This window comes from Paroedura picta, chromosome 7 (assembly GCF_049243985.1).
Source record: "Paroedura picta isolate Pp20150507F chromosome 7, Ppicta_v3.0, whole genome shotgun sequence".
Taxonomy (NCBI): Eukaryota; Metazoa; Chordata; class Lepidosauria; order Squamata; family Gekkonidae; genus Paroedura; species Paroedura picta.
In genome coordinates this window covers 21,928,330-21,949,437 of record NC_135375.1, presented here as the reverse complement: position 1 = coordinate 21,949,437, position 21,108 = coordinate 21,928,330, and the positions used below count along the sequence as shown (strand labels likewise).

General features: G+C 43.8%; 1 long non-coding RNA gene across 1 annotated transcript in view; it reads right to left on the bottom strand.

Annotated features, from left to right (window-relative positions):
* Nucleotides 1-14,352: 14,352 nt before the first annotated feature.
* LOC143841735 (uncharacterized) overlaps nucleotides 14,353-21,108 on the bottom strand; it is a 128,232-nt gene continuing 121,476 nt past the window's right edge. The window contains exon 3 of the long non-coding RNA XR_013232769.1: nucleotides 14,353-14,571. This is a non-coding gene — a long non-coding RNA (uncharacterized LOC143841735). The remainder of the gene's footprint in view (nucleotides 14,572-21,108) is intronic.

Genomic DNA, 21,108 nt, shown 5'->3' with positions numbered 1-21,108 from the left:
TTTTATTAGTCTTTTGAGTGCTATATGATTATTAATCATCGCTTGTAAACTGTAAGAGGCTGCTGGATATAAATCGCCAGGAGATGGTCAAGTTTTGCTTTCTTCTTAGGCCAGATGCTAAAGCTGCCTCCCTCTGGGTGGCCACAGTAGTGCTTGGTCACACACTGCCATCAGAAAGGTCATAGTATGTGGCAGCGTGTCATACCCTAGGGACCTTTCTGCAAAGCAGCAGTTTTTCTCTGGGGTCACTGATATCTGTCATCCCTCCTCATTCTGGTCTCCAGGTCTCACATGGGGGTCAGCTGACAGACAGGCCACAACAAAGTATGAAGTAGAAGAGTAGTTTTTAATTCAGATCAGGTACATAAAGCCAAATCATGGACCGGTGAAATGACAATTTATCACAGCTTTCCTCAAGTGTCTTAGTAAAGATAAAGGCAAAATAATGGCATATAAGAACCAATTCTTCTTCTTCCTCTTCTTCCTCTCCTCCTCCTCCTCCTCTTCCTCTTTGTAAACTAAACTATCAGTACTCGTTCCCCATTGAAGATCTCTTCTGCAATTTTCTGCTCAATAGTTTTATTTTGATTCAATACAGATCAATAGTTTGAGCCCTCTTGCAAATCAGCATCAAAGTTGAATGTAAAACTTGCCACTATCTTTACTAAGCCGCTGAGGAAAGCCATGAAAACACGTCTTTTTGCCAGTCCACATTTTGGCTTTATGTGCTGATCCATATTAAAAACGACTCAGCTACTTCATACTTTGCTGTGGCCAACCTGTCCTCTTCGCCCATTTGCTTTGCAACTACTAACAGGTCACCTGCCGAAATATACCAGAAAAATACTGGTAAAGTATTTTTCAGGCATATTTTTGGCTCAGGGTATCCAAATCAGTGGTGTGCCTAAACTATTTGGTGCCTGAGGTGGGCAGGTGAATGGCGCTTTGTGATGCAGAGGCAAGGGGTCTACCTGGGTGGGCTTAGCAGCTGGTTTCTAGCAGCTGTCCTCGCTGGTTCAGAGTAGGGCCAACTTCAGGAAGACCTGATCCATCCACAACCTCAAGGGCACCTTGTCTCTTGGGAATCCCACCTCGTTCTGCAGTTGCACCCAGGAGCAATCAGAGAGCCCTGGGCAGGTGGGGAGGGGAGGCTTGAGGGTGCTCGGGCAGTATGGCTCCCACCACCTGCAGCAGCTTGATGGGGCCTGTGGTGCTGACAGCATCTCCCCAGTGAAGAGAGGACTACGAACAGTAGCAACCTCACCAAGTGGCAACCCCATTGAGTCAAGATATACTGCACAATAGACTGGTGACAGCTCTCCCCAATTAACAAGCCAGCAGTTTCAGTCTGTACCCTTCACTTGAGCAAGAAACCAACAGCACTGCTGTCTCTTTAGCTTCCAGCGTCTACTCATTTCCTGGAAGAACGGAGCTTGATTGATGCCTACTGCGTTTACATTACACAATTCTCCTGAAAGCAAAGTGGGCACCTGTTGACCGGCTGGCAGCAAGAAGGAAATTGCTGAAGGATTGTCACTTGCAATTTATTATCTTAATAACGAGTCTTTAAAAAAAAAGGTGACTCTTCCCAGGAAGCTGGAGCCTTGTGCCTATATGCTGCTGCTCCGATAAACTTGGGACTTTTATATAACAGGGGCTCTCAAATTGTTTTTCAGCTTCCCAAAGGCCATGTTGGCACCAGATGAAAAGGGAGGAGTGAATTCCCCTTACTTTGGAAAAGGGCTCAGCAAACTGAGCAATTCCTCCTCCAGGCTGGAAAACAATTCTGGCAGTTGTTTGTTTAAAATATGGAGGGCCTTAGCTCAGTGAGAAATAGGGTTGCCAACCTCCAGGAAGGCCTAGTGATCTTGCAGTATTACAACTGATCTCCAGAAAATGACAGTTTTGGATGTGCAGAAAGGTATTGGCTAGATATCGGGTTCACAGTCAGAGTAGTTCAGCAGTGGAAGTAGTTCAGCTGCCTAAGGAGATGATGAGCCCCCCCCCACTGTGAGTTTTCAAGCAGCAGCTGGACAGATACGTATCATGGGTGCTTTCGGTTGATCCTGAATTGAGCAGAGGGTTGGACTAGAGGGCCTGCATAGATTTGATGATGACATGCCATTAAACCCTGCCAAACTCTCTCCCCTCCTCAAACTCTGCCCTCTCCAGGGTTTATCCAAGAATTTTCCAACCTGCATCTGGAAACCATAGATAAAGCACATGCCTCATATGCATAATGTCCCAGATCCAGTCCCTGGAGTATGTAGTTACATTATCTCAGGTGCTAGGTCAGGCTTTCTCAACCAGGGTTTCATGAAATCCTGGGGTTTCTTGACAGCCCTTGAATGGTTTACTGAATGGTTGGGAGTTAATTTTTAATATATTAAAATTATTAAACATTACTTGGGTGATAGGACCATATATGGTCATGTCGACCTGCCCCCTGCTCCCAGAATGGCCAATGAAGGGGTGGGAAGGGGAAGGGAAGGGGAAGGGAGGGGCCCCATATGGGTGTGTCCACAGCTAGGCTTCCCAACCGTATCCTGCATGATCACATCACTTCTAGGGTTCCTTGAAGCCTGGAGAATGTTTCAGGGGTATCTCAATGGTAAAAAGTTGAGAAAGGCTGCACTAGATTCTGTGAAAGACCATTCTCTTGTGACAGGAGAAAAGCACGAGTCCCATAGCACCTTCAAGATTCATAACATTTGTGGCAGGGGGTGAGCTTTTGTTGGTCACTGCACACTTCTTCAGAGTCATAAAGAACTAGTTCAAAAGGACTTTGAAGGTTATTTAATGCAGACTTCTGTCCTGTGTAGGACTATGCATATTCCTTTTGCTCGAATACCTCAAGTCAAGGAGAATCCACCACCTGTCAAGAATTATGCTTCACTTCCAAACAGCTCTTACCAGCTGGAGATTTCTCCTGCAGACAACACCTACTACCTTGTAATTACTTCTGAGACAACAAAGCTTCTCCATCTTCTATGAAACAGCCATCCAGCTACTTGAAGATAGCAAAGATGCCTCCCCTTATTCTTCTCTTCTCAAGGCTAAAAATGTTCAGCTCTTTACATTCTTTCTCATTGGACTTGGTTTCCAGACCCCTCACTATCCTGTAGGGCTACCAAATACCTGCAGATTTCAGGAGTGGAGCCTGAGGACAGTGGGGTTGGGGAAGGGAAGGGACTTCAGTGTAATATCTGTGGCCATAATAATGGTTGGTTCATGTGCAGACAACACACTAGCCTGGTTTGCCACAGTCTGGGGGAGCTCTCCTGCTTGCCATCCTTTGATACTAGTGCTGTCATAAAGTCCAGCTTGTAAGGTGACTGTTTGCTCTAGGTGAACTGATCTCTGTCACCTGGAGATGAATTTTAATCCCAGGAGATCTTGCCTTCCCTTCCCCTTGTTGATTGAGCAGTTTCCACACCCCTCTCCATCCTGTGGATTGAGAAATACCTAGGGATTGGAGCCTTAGGACAGTGGGGTTTGGGCAGAGTACGGACTTCAATGGCCTATAAGGCCATAGAGTCCACCTTCCAAATTGGCCATTTTTCGCCAGGTGAACTGATCTCCATCACCTGAAGATGACTGTTGAGTTAGCAGTCTGTTCCATTTGGAATGGGGACTTCAGCCGTGCGCTCTCCTTAAAGTTGCCACCCTGAGAGAAGGTCGACTACATCACACAGGAGTAGTTTTGTTTAGTAATTAGGAATCAAATTTGGAGTGAGAACTTGAAGAAGAAGAAGAAGAGTTGGTTCTTATATGCCGCTTTTCCCTACCCGAAGGAGGCTCAAACTGTCTTACAGTCGCCTTCCCATTCCTCTCCCCACAACAGACACCCTGTGGGGTGGGTGAGGATGAGAGAGCCCTGATATTCCTGCTCGGTCAGAACAGTTTTATCAGTGCCGTGGGGAGCCCAAGGTCACCCAGCTGGTTCCATGTGGGGGAGCACAGAATCGAACCTGGCATGCCAGATTAGAAGTCCGCACTCCTAACCACTACACCAAACTGGCTCTCTCCAATGAATCTTTCCAATGAAAGAAGATTCATGATTGGTGAAAAAAGGAAGCACCAAATGTTGTTAATGTGTGAGATTCTGTTGCGTTGTTTCCCACACCTACAGACCTTCATTGTATTCCTCAATCCGGCAATGATTGATTTCCTTCTCAAAAGCATTAAGGGTTTCATTTGTCAAGATAAGAGCAAGGTCAACATTGAGGAAGTTTTCCTCATATTACATCTGACTGCAAATCTCAGTTTAGGCCATGGACTAAATAAACAGCACTTTTAAAACATCTCTCCTACACGTTTCATTTGCATGAGTTCCTCGTTTGTTATACAATGTGATTTAGCTGCCATTATGCAAAACTTGCATGGCTTCAGCCCAAAATCCCTGTTGTGATTTTGATTCTTCAGTATGTAAATTAAACTTGCAATTGTTTATTTTCATTCCCTTTTGGTTTCCTTGCATCAAAATTTTTCCATAAATATATGAGATTTCCAGTATTTATTCAGCAATAATTTAACATGAATATATCCAATTATCATGTAGCCTCATCTGCGGATCCTTACATTTGGATTAGAGCCAGGGACAGGCAAGACTAATCTACTAAAGCCTCAGTTTGCAGAAATCTGAAGTCTAAAACACAAAACAAAACAAACAACCACCCTACATCGATGGGGTTAAAACTTCCCAAAATAATTGAAGAAGCCAGCCTTCAGCAGCCACTGGACAACTGGATCCCAAGCAACTTTCATGGAACACCCAGGCTGTTTGCTACTTTCCAACAGCAGCCACCATCTGAAGGAACACTGGTTAGAGTTTTAGATTAAGGTCTGGGAGACACAGGTTCAAATCCCCACTCTGCCATGGAATCTTGGGCCAGTCAAACATTTTCAGCCTAACCCACCTCACGATGCTATGAAGATGTTAGCCCTTCCTTCTGTATTGTATTATTCCATAGAATGTTGGTACTAGAGAATGAGAACAGCCATGATTCCCTAAATTACACCTAGAATCATAGAATCATAGAATAATAAAGTTGGAATGGACCTCATGGGTCATCTAGTCCAAACCCCTGCACTATGCAGGACACTCACATCCCTATTGCTCATCTACTATAACCTGTCACCCCTTTGCCTTCACAGAATCTGTCAGATGGCTATCTAGCCTCTGTTTAAAAATTTCCAAAGATGGAGAACCAAACCACCTCCCAAGGAAGCCTGTTCCACTGAGAAACCGCTCTAACTGTCAGGAACTTCTTCCGGATGTTTAGATGGAATTTCTTTTGAATTAATTTCATCCCATTCATTCTGGTCTGTCCCTTTCGGACAAGAGAGAACAATTCTGCTCCATCCTCCATATAGCACCCTTTTAAATACTTGAAAATGGTTATCAGATCCCCTCTCAGTCGTCTCCTCTCTAGGCTAAACAGACCAAGCTCCCCCAGCCTTTCTTCATACATCTTGGTCTCCAAACCCCTCCCCATCTTTGTTGCCCTCCTCTGGACACGTTCCAGTTTGTCAACATCCCTCTTCAACTGGGGTGCCCAAAACTGAACACAGGACTCCAAGTGAGGCCGAACCAGAGCAGAGTTCCGTTAGTAAGGAGATAATACCCTGGGACTTGGAAGCAACCTTCATTATTCCAGCACAGCTTCTGTCACACCTGCAAAGATGTTACAGCTTGTTCTTGTGAATCTGAAATTATAGCCTCTGCCGCTGAGCCCTAGCAACCATGCAAAACTGCTGGCACAGAAGACCAAGGCCAACGATTCTGGCAAAGCTTTGGTATGGGGCAATGGGAATTGTAGAAAGAATGAGGTCATTCACACTGTGTGGAACCCTCAGAACTGATTTCAAACATTCATTTGGTCTATACTCCCAACAGGGGAACCAGTTCAACACGAGACATATGGCCTTGGTGGGTAAAGAATGTTGTTGGCAGGAAGACACATAGGGTTGCCAGCCTTGTACCTGGATAGGGGAAGAGGGAATGATGCCATGGACACTCCAACATCACTTCTGGGTTATTATCCAAAATAGATGTCACTTCCTATGATGTTCTAGGAGTCCCTCTATCTCTGTGGTAATGAGCATCAAGATTATTGGTAATTCACAGAATCAGAGTTGGAAGGGACCTCCAGGGTCATGTAGCCCAACCCCCTGCACAATGCAAGAACTCAAAACTATCTGTCCACCCACAGTGACCTCAAGCCCAAGTGATCCCCTCACCAAAAATCTCTAGACGCCCAGTTTAGCTTGGAGGAAATTCACCTACCATCCCACAGTGGTGATCAGCTATTCCCTGGGTATGAAAGGAAGGGCCACAGGAGACAAACACAGGCACATCCCTTGCTGCCCACCCACTCACAATCTGGCTAAGTTCATAAAATCAGCATTTCTGTCAGATGACTATCTAGACTCTGCTTAAGATCTTCCAAAGAAGGAGAGCCCACCACCTCCTGAGGAAGCCTGTTCCACTGAGGAACCGCTCTGTCAGGAACTCCTTCTGGATGTTTAACCAAAAATTCTTTTGAATTAACTTCAACCCATTGGTTCTAGTCTAACCCTCTCAGGCCACAGAAAGCAACTCTGCCCAATCTTCTCTATGACCATTTATGCACTGGGAAATTCATTGCCCCAGCTCCCGTGCAGGAGCACAAATAGGAGGCGGATGAGGTGCACCAGGCCAAATGCTCCCCCATGTGGCTGCAGGAAGAGGTGGGGCAACCTGCCACGACTAAAACTCCAGCCTGCAGCACAGCATGAAACCTCCAGTGCATAAACGGTCTATGACAGTCCTCCAAGAATCTGAAGATGGTTATCATATCACCTCTTATTCGTCTGAACAGACCAAGCTCCCTCAAACTTTCCTCATACGGCTTGGTCTCCAAGCCCCTCGTCATTTTTGTACTCCTCCTCCGGACCCACTCCAGTTTCTCTACATCTTTCTTCAGTTGTGGTGCTCAAATGTGCACTCCAAGTGAAGTCTTACCAGAGTGGATTAGTGGAAACATCATCTTGTATGATCTGGACACTATACTTCTTTTAATTCAGCCCCAAATCACATTTGCTCTTTTAGCCACCGAGTCACAGTTGACTCAAGTTCAGTGTATGGTCTACTACTAAAACCCCCAGATCCTTTTCATATGTACTACTACCAAGTCATTATTTTTCCTACCTAAATGAAGAACTGTACATTTATCACTACTGAAATTCATCTTATTCATTTTAGCCCAGTTTTCTAAGAGCACTGTGGATGATGTGGCATCACTTTTGGGTAGGTTTGTTAATTATTGGAGATAAGGGGTAGATGGGGGAGGGGCTTGGAGATGGGAGGGACCTCAGAGGAATATAATGCCTTAGAGCTCACCCTGCAAAGCAGCCCTTTTCCCCAGGGATCTGGAGATCACTTGTAATTCTGGGAGAGCTTCAGGCGCCATCTGGAAGTTAACTGTTTCAGAAAGGGTTATGTAAAACAGTCTCACATGCATTAAATAAAGTAACCATATATGTATATTCAATAGTACCATGTTTATGGTATCACACTACATCTGTTACATCAGACAGTGTAAATGCCATAAAAATGTAGCTCCCCTGAAACAATTTAAAGTGAAACCATATAATGATTCCTATGAAAAACATACCGGAGAATTACACAAAGAAACATAACATAACAAAAATGTAGACACAATATGAAAAAAATACACTGTGAAGCTTGATAAATATGTTCAGTTTCTCTACTAGGACGATGACATGGAAGACTTTTTTGTGGCCCAAAACACGTTTCACCCTGCAAGGCTTCTTCAAGGGGCAGTGCTCCAAAAGAACACTTAATAAATATGCCGATGTTTCACTCAACATATCCCAAGGCAGTCTGGTGTCTCAATGTCTTATCAGTACTATGTTAATATATGAGTCTACAGGACTACTAATACAGTTGAGACACACCTATAAAGAAAAGAAACAAAAATCACAAGGAATAAAGATACTGCTAGTACTATACAAAATCATATATATCAATAGTAATACATATAAATACGTTACCAGGAATTACAAAAATTATAATGTACGGAAGACTCAGCCAGTTTTATCAGATTTTTAACTGGAACACAAAAGGAGTAAATGAAATGGTGAACAAAATCATGATAATTCATATCATAGGATACCCCATTACTATGTATGGGGGTGGCAGTGAAGAAATGACTAAAGTGAAAAAATGCCCAAGCAGAATTACAGCTGAACATTAATAAGACAAAAGGAATGACTATTGAGGAATTACACAACATTAAGGCTGACAATGAAGAAATTGAAACTCTTCAAGATTTTCTATTCCGTGACTCCATAATTTACCAAAAGAGAGCCTGCAACCAAGAAAGTGGAGAGAGATTGAGAATGGGATGAGCAGACACGAAGGGGCTAGAAAAAAATCCCTAAGTTTAAGGTAGCATCTCTGGCAAACAAGATCAAGATAATTCATACTATAGAATTCCCTATTTCTATATATGGGTGTGAAAGTTGGACAATTAAACCAGCTGATAGGAAGCAAGTTGATCCACTAAAATATGATGTTGGAAGACAGTTTTACGGATACTGTGGGATACCAAAAAAGACAAATAGGTGGGTTCTAGATCAAATCTAGTCTGAACTCTCTCTAGTCTAGAAGATAAATTGACCTGATTGAGGCTATTATACTTTGGTCACATGATAAGAAAACAAGACTCACCGGAAAAGTCTAGGAAAAGTTCAAGGCGGTAGGAAAAGAGGAAGACCCAACATAAGGTGGATCAACTCAACATAAGATGGATCAAGTCATGCCTCTCAGTTTGCAAGATGTGAGCTAGGTTATTAATGATAAGAGGGGTAGATCATTAATTCCTAGTCAGAAGCAATTTGATGGCACTTAACACATGCACATGACATTGCAAGTGAGCTCCAGTGACCTGTGGCAACCAAACACAGGTGTTTGAGAACATGGTGTGTTGTTTGTCCCCCAACAAATCCAGGATTCAACCATGTAAGAAGCGGAGAGGGGGAACGAGTGAAGCATGGATATCTTGCCAGGATATCTACCACTGACAATAGGGAATGAATTATGGTCCAGCATGGTGTCTGAATGCAGCAAGGGAGTTTGCAGGACTGTTCTTGTGCAATCTGGGAAGGATTTTTTTGGCTGTGACGAGCTGGCTGTGCACTTTACTTCCTTCTCCAGGAAAAGGGCAACATAAGCCAATAGAGCTCAAACAAGCCTGTATTTATACTCAAAACAAGATAATCTATCAACACACACTTTGAGCCCTTTGAACAGGTGGTACCATAAAAGGCAAGCCTAGTTCACTGCATATTGGTTGAAAATGCCCGGGTCAATATCTGGCATCACAGATGAACAATAAAAATGGAATAATGATTAACATGCACCACGCACCTGAAAGTTTCACATATACTATATTGGAATTTTTTCTACCCCCTGGGAAATCAGTCGGTATCAGTGTTCAAATTATGGAGGAAAAGACAGGAGAGCCCTTCATGAAATCCATAAGCCCCACCCCTGACTCATCTTAACTTAGCTCCTCCCACAGAGCTTTAAAAGCCGTATTCCTAGCTCTCTTCCTACAAGGTGGTGTACAAATATAAGGGCTAAGACCATAAGAATAATTGTGCTGGATCAGAACAGCATACCATCAAGCATCACTGGTATTCAGAGGGTTATTGCCTCTGACCATAGCTTCATTGAGACATCATGGCTAATAGCCATTGGTGGACTTGTCCTCCATGAATTTGTCTGATCATCTCTTCAAGAAAACTAACCTAATGACCATCATCAGTATTGCTTTTAGCAGTCTCCCAGAGCAGCAAAACCAATGGTGCAGTATGGGCCCTACCACAGGCCAAGGATTCTCCACATTGCACTTATCACCATTGTGGCTGTGGAGACAGACACATTAGCAATGAGCTTCCTGGTGTGGGAGCTCTCTGCTAGTTTTTCCACATCTTTTCCCCAAGTTCTGCGAGGACTGAAAGCAGTAGATGCTGGAAGGGCAGGGACAACAAAACCGGCATCACACAGATACTACAACATCGCTTATGCTGCAAACCAGGAAGTGATATCACTGCATCTCCCCTACATGGTAATGTCATGGGGGGTGGGGGGTGTCCATCTCCGGACAATAAGTATGCAGCTCAGCTGTTTTATTGGAGTGCCTAGTCCTAAAAGGTGCTTGGAGAACAGTCCTAAGCAGCTATACTCAGAAGAAGAGTTGGTTCTTATATGCTTTTCTCTACCAGAAGGAGTCTCAAAGCGGCTTACAGTCGCTTTCCCTTTCCTCTCCCCACAACAGACACCCTGTGAGGTGGGTGAGGCTGAGAGAGCCCTGATATTACTGCTTGGTCAGAAGAGCTTTATCAGTGCCGTGGTGAGCCCAAGGTCACCCAGCTGGTTGCATGTGGGGGAGCGCGGAATCAAACCCCACTGAAGTCCACACTCCTAACCACTACACCAAAGTGGCTCTCCTATCCTGGGTGTAAACTGCACGGAGCTTTTATTCCAGCCCCAGATCGATTCAGTCCCTGCCCTCTACACAGAATGCAATTTCTGTTTGGATTTGGGGCGATTTTAATTTTCCTTCTGCAGCAAGAAGGATTGATCCGGAGTGACCCTACCTTTAGTGTGCAATATCTTGGAGTGCTGAAAATCCTGAATAAAGAAAGCTCCGTGGTAGAGAACCTCTGATAGGCTACACCTGGTCATGTGACACTTTTGCCTTAAAGGAGAAGCCCCTAACTTCTCTCAACTTCTGTCGGTCCTGGATTTTTCCTCCCTCCTCTGCCTTTTTCGATCCTCTCCCCCTCCCCTCCAAGAAAAGAAAGAGGCTCCCTGCTTGGCTCCCCCCCCCCTTCAAGAAAAGAAAGAAAGAGGCTTCAAGAAAAGAAAGAAAGAGGCTCCCCCCCCCACCTTCTGAGCCTCCCTAACCATGTGCAGAACACTTTCCTGTTTCAATGGGGGGGGGGAGGAGAGGAAGAATCGAGTTCAAAGCGATCTGAATTCAACAGGATTGACAATGGAATAAAGAAAGTAAGTGCAGACTCTGCCCTGGTCCCCCCAAAAGGAGTTTCCTCCCAGAAGAGCGTTCTGAGGATGGTGCAGTTGGTGAGCAGGGATCCTTGTGGAGCAAGAAGGCTTTGGGCTGATCCTGCGTTGAGCAGGGGGTTGGACTAGATGGCCTATATGGCCCCTTCCAACTCTATGATTCTATGATTCGAAGAAGGGCACCCATGGGAGAATTTCCACTCAAAATGCCACTCTTTCAGTGCATCACCATTCAGCACCCACATCAAGAGACATCTCCCTCTGGGATGAACCAATCATGGGGCTTAGGAAGTTTTTTTAATTCCAGAAGTTTGCAAAGCTGGCTTTATTAATGTTTTGGTTTCTGAAGCCTCTCATGAAGAGGTAGCCTGTACTACTCCAGGAGAAGTCAAGCAAAAACCTTGCTGGATCTGTTGCCAGTCTGCTGAGAAACCACAGCACTGAGTACTCTGACGATGCCCTGGGGAGTACACTTGCATGCCAGCGGGATTCCTTACACTACCAGCATTCTTGGAAGATCTGAACGGAAGATCACCAAAGGAGAGCTTCAGCAAGAAGGCATTTCAGCTTAGATTGCCACTGTCTCTGGCAGTTTTCCTGATCCAATAACATCTGCAGGGCCAGGGATGATTCGACATGTTCCATTTTTCTCCTCTGCAGAGTTGCCCCCATTCTCCCTGGGGCTCTTTGGGGCTGTTTGCCTGCATGAATTTCAGAACGTGGTGCTTTTAGTAGCAGCGAGACAAAGTGATGGGGAATGCTTCTTTTATGGCATCTGATGCCTTTCGGGCAGCTCTTCAGTGTTTTCAGAAATCCTTCCAGGGAGGGAAACAAAGCTGACAAGTGCCCAATTTCTAGTTATGTTATTATCTGAGAAGGCTATTTGAATGGTTGTTTCCACCCCAGTGAGAACACAAATCAGCATGCACTATGGTTTGTACTGGGAAGTAAATTAAGCTGAGAATTAGTAAGCGATGCAAGCTGACCCTGCAAATGTCCAGGACAGAGAGGGGATTCGGATGTGGATTGTAGTCTGACACTCTAACCACTACAACATGTCTTGTTGGAATTGCAACCAGCAAGGAATTTAGTGAAGTCAGCTCTGAAGGATTGTTGTAAAGTTGTTAGGCTACTAAGCTGTACCTATGTGTTCACTACTGAGGCCTAGTGTTCACTCTGGGATTGCAGTGGAAAAATTCCAAGCACATGGCTGGGGTTCCCTTTGTTTAAGTTCAGCTCCTGTCCACTTCTTTTTTCAGGAAGATCAGCTCTATGTGCTCTTTGCTGAAGCAAGCAAGCAGCCTCCATTAGGCTCTCTGTTCTCTCCATGTGCTGCTGTGTAGGCATGTAGTCTGCATGCAGCCCAGCCACAGGGGCTTGGAATATACTGCTTTTGTAACTACTCTTTAAGCTTTTGTAGTCTGCTTCAGTAAGGACACTGAAGCTTATGAATATGATATGTATTTGGAAAATAATCTTTCCCTGGAATTATTTTTCTCTTTTAAACCTCAAAAAGGCTGTGAGTCCGGACCTGTGCCTCATCCACAAAGGTAACTAATAACTGCATGCTTTCAAAACACTCTGTTACTCTGCAGCTCTATTTCTCTGAAGGGATTCAGGATCAAGACAAGTCCACAAGTCCCAGCATGTTGACCCTAATATAAGACAAAGATCCCCAATGTAGTGTGGTTAAACAGGACCTGGAGATGCCCTGGAACTATCACTCATCTCCAGACTAAAGAGATCAATTCCTCTTGAGAAAATAGGAGCTTTGGAGCGTGGACTCCATAGCATTGTATTCCACTGAGGTCCCTTCCTGTCCCAGATACTGCCTGCTCCTAGCCTCCTAGCTCAGAGCGAATGCTGGCAGGGGCTTCTGGGAATTGTAGTCCATGGACATCTGGAGGGCTGCAGTTTGACTACCCCTGCTCTTAGAGTTATGGGTGCTCTCCCGCTCTGACATTTTGTGGTTACCTCCTCCTCCTATGGCAGGCATTTTTGTTCTTGCAGCCTGAACACTGTATGATAAATCCCAAAGTGCCCACAGGATTGAAAAGGCTGATGTAACATCTGATGTAACATCTATTCTCCCAGGTCCCTGGAGAGTCTCCTTCCTCCAGGTTTCAACATTCAAGCTGATGGGTATGTTGTGGTTATTATACAAAAAATAATAATAATGAAGTCTGTGCAAATCCTTCAATTATTGTTGTGTTGCTGTAGTTCAATCGTTGGATATTTATTCAGCTCAGATGAACAGCATGTTCCAGACAGCATATTTGTGTGTGTGTGTGTCTGTCTGAAAGATATATCAGCTCGTTAATGAGCCATATTAAAGAGGAGATTTCAAAGACAGGCATCTGTTTAGATGAGAAGCAGTGCGTGGCTGGTTATACTCTTGTAAATGCACAAACACAAACAATCTGTTTAAGGATGTGTTGATCGGAAGGAGAACCTTCAGATATTTACAACAATCTCTTCTCTTCAATAGCCCACATGTAACTTTCTACAGTCAAGGTAATCAAGATCAGCATTATTTAATTACTCTGCTCTACAACTGGGAATGCATCTGCCATTAATCATTAATCTTGACATTTTTATTCCCTCTACTATGTTTTTCAGAGTTGAACCCAAAGGACTGAGAACCTTATAAAACTCAGCTTGTTATTCTAGCAAGGCTCTTGAAACTGCTAAACATCTTCATTACACTACATATTTTCATGAAGCTGTTTACTAAGTTACTGCTAATTTATTCTCTCCTTATATGTGTGGTCTAGTGATTTCCATTTCATTGTCTAAAGAAGTGTGCGTACACATGAAAGCTCACATCATGAATATAACTTTGTTGGTCTTTAAGGTGCCATTGGACTCAAACCTTGTTCTGCGACTTCAGACCAACATGATTACCCATCTGAATCTGATCAGCAATGGTCTCAGGCAGAAGTACTTCAAATTACCAGTGACCTGATCCTTTTGTCTGGAAACTGAACCTAGGACCTTCTGCCTGCAAAATAGATACACTGTCACTAAGATGCAATTCAAACCTTCCTAATTTATTTAAAATATATTTATTAGACATCTCACAGCTGCAAAGTTGCCTCTGCAATCCAGGCCTCCTAGTCCCAAGTTAAAATAGGTTGTTAGTAGCCTCTCTGTCCTCACTCTGTGATGACTCACAGGCTTCCACAGTCAGCAGCTGTCTTGCTAACATGATGTGGTGCCTTTTAGATTGGAGCGCTCTTCAAACACATAGCTGGAGTTAGTTACTTGGCTCAGGTGAAACAGGTGGGCTGACAAGACAGAAGCTGCAGCTAGAGGCTGGGCAGAGAACTTAGGAGCTTCTGCAACAACTTTTGAGTCTAAGCCTTTGTTTGTCTGCAGCTCCATTCCCTTCTGCTGGTCAGAGCTCTCTGCCTGGGAGCTGGGAAGCTGGGAGATCCTGTCAAGGCTCTTCCTTCAAGGAGTTCTAATAGGACCTGGGATGACAACAGAGAGGCAGAAATGAAAGAAGGAAAGGAGGGATAGACTGAGTAAGCCAGCAGCTGGGTGTGCATTGCATTGGTAGTATACACAGTCTCTGGTACCTCCAGTTAAAAGGATCAGGTTGTAGATAACATGAAGGACCTCGGCTTGAGATCCTGGAGAGCCACTGGCAGCCATAGTAGAAACTATGCTCCTTGGCAGACCTACGCAGCTTTATAGGCTCACCAAGGCAGAGGGATGGAACCCTAAAGAGAAAATAATTGTAACCAGTTTGGCACAGCTGATTTCCAGCAGCTGTTTCTTGTAAAGCCAATAGCTAGAAAACTGAGAACAATTCTTGTAAAAAGCTTATGCCGGAATTCTTGACACCTCTCTTTCTGTGATTATGATGAAAAAAGCAGAATTCCCCAGTTCTTTGGCTTACAATGAAGATTTTACAGGGACTTATGCATATAATAGTTTATCTGACCAGAACAGATTTTCTGACTCAAATTCTGATGAATTTAGGAAGATTGTGAGTAGGTGGTCAGGAAGACATGTGCCAGTGTTTGTCTCTTGTGACCCTTCCTTGCATACCCAGGGAACTGCTGATTACCACTGTAGAATAATAGGTGAATTTCCTCCAGTCTTTCTAATAAAAGTCATCAGATCTGTAGGATAACAGCAAAGATCTGACATGCTCTACCATCCTCCCATTTTTATGATCTATCAGAAAACTCATGACAGCCATTACTGGCCAATTTCATTTGCAGGCTTCTGGTATCCTTCAATGAGCCTTTTCTAGGCAACTGAAAAGTGTACATTAAACCTGTAAATAGTGGTAGAGGGGTAATGGGCTGCATACATCCATTGATAGATGTTGAGCGGCAGCAAGAATTTGCAACTGGATTTTCTTGGCCAGCTTTTGTAGTGCTATGAGGCTGTGCCACCCAGCCATGGCAGTGGCTGAAAGGGCCACATCTCACAGATCTAACATGTTCCCACAGTAAACTGAATTCTTGGAGGCTGGGGTGGAGGGCTCCTGCTACTATAAGCAGACTACAACACACACACAAAAAAGGAAGGTTCAAAACAACAGAAAAACCAGGAACCTTTCCAAGGCAATATTCTTGTTCGAACAATATATATATTCAATTCTAATACAATTAATGGTTTCTAGATAATTTCCTTTTTCAATATCTTCTTCAGTGGTTGAGACCTTCAATATAAGACTGTTGTAACAATAGTGAAAGATTAGTGTGGAAAAATCCTACAGCATTTCCTTATATTCCTTTATATTAGTGTTTTAATATCAAAGGTATTGGGGAATGTTAGTCTGAAAATGCCCATCTGTTGCATCATCCATTTGGAAGTTGAATGCAAAGACGTAACCTTTCAGAGGCAATGGATTAGGACCAAATGTCAGGACAGCGAATCATGCAGAGATACTGTAGGCCAGGGGTAGTCAACCTGTGGTCCTCCAGATGTCCACGGACTACAATTCCCATGAGCCCCAGGACCATAGGTTGACTACCCCTCCTGTAGGCAACCTTTCCAGGCAGTGCATTCATTCCAGCCTTTTGTTATTTGCTGAAGTCAATTTTTGTAGCACACTAGAAGCTTTCTCAATACTTTCCTACCCATACGCACAAAGCAACAAAATGAGTTTGGGATGGTAGCCCAACCTAGCTCCAAGCCCAGCTTCACTGGACCACTGGAAGTTCATGGGGACCTTCCCCATTACTGAGCACCACTGACCGGTGGGGAGAGGAGACCCTCCTATTAGCCCCTATGATTTATCCTTCCATTGTTCAGCCATCTTGGTGTAGCGGTTAAGAGTGATGGCTTGTAATCTGAAGAGCCGGGTTTGATTCCCCACTTGTCCACATGCAGCCAGTTGGCTGACCTTGGGCTAGTCACAATCCTGTTAGAGCTGTTTTCACAGAGCAGTTCTGTCAGAGCTCTCTCAGCCCCACCAACCTCACAGGGTGTCTGTCGTGGGGAGAGGAAGGGGAGCTGATTGTAAGATGTTTGGGGACTCCTTTGGATAATGAAAAGCAGAGTGTAAAAACTAACTCTTCTTCTAAGAAGTACAGAAACATGAGGTTTCTCTGTCTGGGGGTCCTTTCCCCCCTTGTGCTGAGACAAACTACCTATTAGCAAGAATTAATTAAACTTACAATGCATAAAGAAATTGAGGTGATGGTGAGAAAATCATGTCTTTCTTTGGCTACCTGATATTTCTCTCTCTCATATTTCTAATCTTAAACCTTCACCTTCCACTCTATTTTCTTCCTTGCAATAATAGACTAGATTTTCCAATGGTATTTAATTCTCCCTTCACGTTGTGTTTTCTTTTGATATCCAGATTTTTAGAAAATGATATTGGGGTCAGACCCCAATTAAAGTGAAAGGGGAAAATGTATAAATGCAATTCCAGGACATGGCAGCAGGAAGCCAGGGTCAAATTGGAATGACAACAGAATGGTAAAAACTCAAATTTAAAAGTATCAAAACTTTTTATGTTGGCCTACCAATTAAGATTAGGAGTCTTTATCCATATGGTATTTCCTTTTGATTCACACCCTCTACGTGATTTTGAGTTGAAAATACTTCAGTTAGGTATTATGGGAAGTACGACAGAGGCCCATTCCGCACAAGGATCAATGTGGCAAATTGCTTGCTGAAAGAAATAACGGAATTTAAAATAGTGGAATCTGGTGTAACGCATACCTGCCTTTGTAGTGGAATCCAGTAGCGTTTCAATCGTTTCCCACAGGTTTCCGGTCTCGCCAAAAATCGCTAGAAAGGAAGCAATTTTTTCCATGCTTTGTCCCGCCCCTGGCCGTCAATCAAATGAACAGCCAATGGGCGGTTGTTATCATGCTCTGGAAAAGCCCCTTTCCTTTTAAGAACAGGTTTAAAAAAAAAGAAAAACACATGTTGCAATGAATATGCCTTGATTCCTTGATTCCTCCTAATGTAGAGACCCATCTAGCTTGCAGCTGGTGTGTGAGCTGCCGATTCATCGTTGCCACGCTCCCCCGAGTAAAAAAAAAGTGTCCCCCCCCCGTGCACGGGTGCGATTTTTGGCCGAAAATAAAGGGAACTTGCAAACAGGGCTGTGTTGTGCTTGGTGAATTAGGGGAGCTTTAAACCAGCTCTGTGGAGGGACTGCAGCTGGAGAAGCCTCGCTGGGTGAATGAAGGCTCGTTGGTTTGTTGTTCTCTGCTCGCTCTGAGAAAAAAAAATGGCAATCGCTTCGCCGGAAGTTCAGAGAGCCAGGGGGAGGGACTTAATGCACAGAACTTTTTCGAAACTGTTGCAGATTGTTTGCAAGAGTGTAGTACTTTCCAGAGGGTGAATCCACTTTTGGGGATTTCCCAGGAAGTGCTACAACAAAGCTCTTTTAGCGGGACTGTTTCAGGAATGTGGCAGATTGTGTACGACGTCGTGCATAACTGCATATTAGTAGCGATTACAATTTGCCACACTCCTTCTACATTAAACTTGTGCGGAATGGACTTAAGTGTTCTCCTACAATGGGAGCAGGTTTTTCTGAATGGGTTGTTCCTTCAGTCTCAAAGGTGATGCCTACAGGACTCTTCCCAAGCACCTCCTGATCCAAAGAGATGGAGAAACATGATGCCTGGCTTTGGGGGAGATATGCTTTTTGGAAATAGGAATTGAGTACTAGGAAACACCATGGTTGGTCCCATGGGGCCAAGGGATACTACAGTTAGGTATCACTGGTCTAGAACGTCCCAGGTTCAAAATCCCCATTCTCTAAGGAAGCTTTCTGGGTGGCTTAGGTACAATCACTGTTTGCAGCTTAACTTACTTCAGAGGGCTATTGTCAGATGGAAATGGAAGGAGAATTGCATCCAGCATTCTGAACTCCTTGGTAGAAAATATGTTTATGAGTACAAAATTGGGGTCATACTCTTCTATATCTTATTCTTTGCTTTAAGCACTGACACATTTAGAATATTTACCCAATATTAGGTTAGGGAATTGCTTTTGAGAAGAGTAAGACAGCAGAGGCAGTTTTCTCAGTTTCTAACTCTTATCACCGAACCAGGAAGATTTAAGAAAATGGTTGGGACTGTCTTAAATTATAAATTCACAGCTACCATAATGGAGGCTCAGATTTCTGGCTCAGAAGTTGATATTCCAGTAACACAGCCAAGTGACTGAAACCATTTCATACGCAGCATCTGTCACCCACTCAAACATTCGGCCTCATTTACTGTAGGTTTGGGTTTCCTGACATATTTGTGGTACCCTTGGCTTGTTATCGGAAAGCCTATTTGCCTCACCCCCTGCCAGGCTGCCCTGATTGGTGCCCGTAACAGCTCGACAATGCCACCCTCAAGACACGCATGCAAAACAGCCAAGGGCTTTGAGCAGCTCATTGGAAGACTTTCTGCCTCCGATTTTTGTCTTTTGGAAATGGTGAACATTCCAACGCTTAGTCTTTTCAGCTGGAAATGTTATCCTTTAAAAAGAAAGCTACGAACATTTTTGTTCAAGTTCAGATTTGATTAGAAATGATTTGGTCCATCATATTCATTTGGATTGCAGTAGAATCATATTAATCCGTAGCAGAGATGGGTAGGGATTAAAACATTAGTTGATTAAGCCCCTGATAAATACATCAAATATGAGCATCTGTTTGTATATATCAAGAAAGTCCAGTAATCATGATTTTTAACATACAGAAGGTTGTATGAAAGGAACTCCATACAAGTTATTGTTGGAGGAAAGGATCCCATACCCTTTTGACATGAGCATCAAAATACACACAATAACCTGACACATGCGCCCGTCCTTCTCAGCTTTACCAAGTGACATGAATCAGAGCTGACTCCCACAGATTCATCAACCAAAGCTTTAGTAGATGGGCCTAATGGAAGAAATGAAAGCTTGAAGGTTTAATGTATATAATTCACCTGTGTCAAACTGTACAATTCACCTGTACAGACAATTGGTCCACTCAGAATTATCTTCTTTGACCGACATCAGCCCTCCAGGTTCTCAGGCAGTGAAAGATTTTTCCTAATAAAGAGCCAGTAGTGGTGTAGTGGTTAGGAGTGGTGGCTTCTAATCTGGCAAGCCGGGTTTGATTCTGCACTCCTCCCACACATGCAACCAGCTGAATGACCTTAGGCACGCCACAACACTGATAAAGCTGTTCTGACCGAGCAGTGATATCAGCCTCACTCACCTCACAGGGTGTCTGTTGTGGGGAGAGGAAAGGGAAGGTGAATGTAAGCCGCTTTGAGATTCCTTTGGGTAGAGAAAAGCAGCATATGACCGTTTATGCACTGGGAACTTCACTGCCCCAGCTTCCATGCAAGAACACAAATTGGGGGCGGATGAGGTTCACCGGGCCAAATGCTCCCCCATGTGGGTGCAGGAAGTGTTGGGGCAACCTGCCATGACTAAAACTCCAGCCTGCAGCCCAGCATGAAACCTCCAGTGCATAAACGGTCTATAAGAACCAACTCTTCTTCTTCTTCTTCTTCTTCTTCTTCTTCTTCTTCTTCTTCTTCTTCTTCTTCTTCTTCTTCTTCTTCTTCTACTTGCTGACCAGTGAAAATAAAGTTCAAACCAAGGTCCCACATTCAAAGGCATGTGCTACACCAGCCAGTCCCAGTCTGCAACATATTTGTCTTTAGAATTGGGATAAACTTTGGCTCCCTATACTTGGGATGATTTTTGCTCCCCTTCAGGGGTTAGCAGGACCTTTGGAATGGGGCTTCTAGTTCGGAAATAGCATATGGAGAAAGAATTAACTCCAATTCCCAAAACTGCCACCTGACTTAAATCATTAAATCTAAATCACTGGCACTGAGACATTTTTAAAAATCAGATCTTCCTTATATCTCACCTGGTTGTACCCTCAGACACAATAGCATCAAAACTGCACCAGTTTTCTTGGTGAAGATACGTTGCAGAATGCTTTCTTAGATACTCTGGCATGAATATTTTCTTCCAGAGTTATCATCTTATATTATAGCACCAAGCTTAAGATGACTGATCTGTGTTGATTACCTGACAACAGAATTCTAGGACTTCCTGGTATACAGTGGGAGCTCTTCCATGTATGAGTAGATCAGCAGTGGAACAGGCTGCCTAAGGAGGTGAGCTCCCCCACAGTGAGGGTCTTCAAGCAGCTGCTGGACTGATATTATCATGGATGCTTTAAGCAGATCCTGCATTTAGCAGGGGGTTGCAATAGCTCCTTCCATATGGCCCCTTCCATAATTCTATGCGGTATGCCAAATCCCACCTGGAAGTTTTCATTCATTTCAGTTGTGTATCACTTCTTCTGAGCTTTTCCTCCACACGTTAATGATTTGTGAAGGTTTTTCTCATATAATATTGCACTGCAGCTGAGAAACTGGCTCTTTGCCCAAGGGAGAAATGGCGGTAACAAATGTCCAACTCACTTGTGTCAACGGTGTACAGTTGAAAATTGATTACAAAAAGGTAACTTGCCAAATATTCCTTCAAGGCCAACATAAAACGTTCTTTTTTAGGGAACG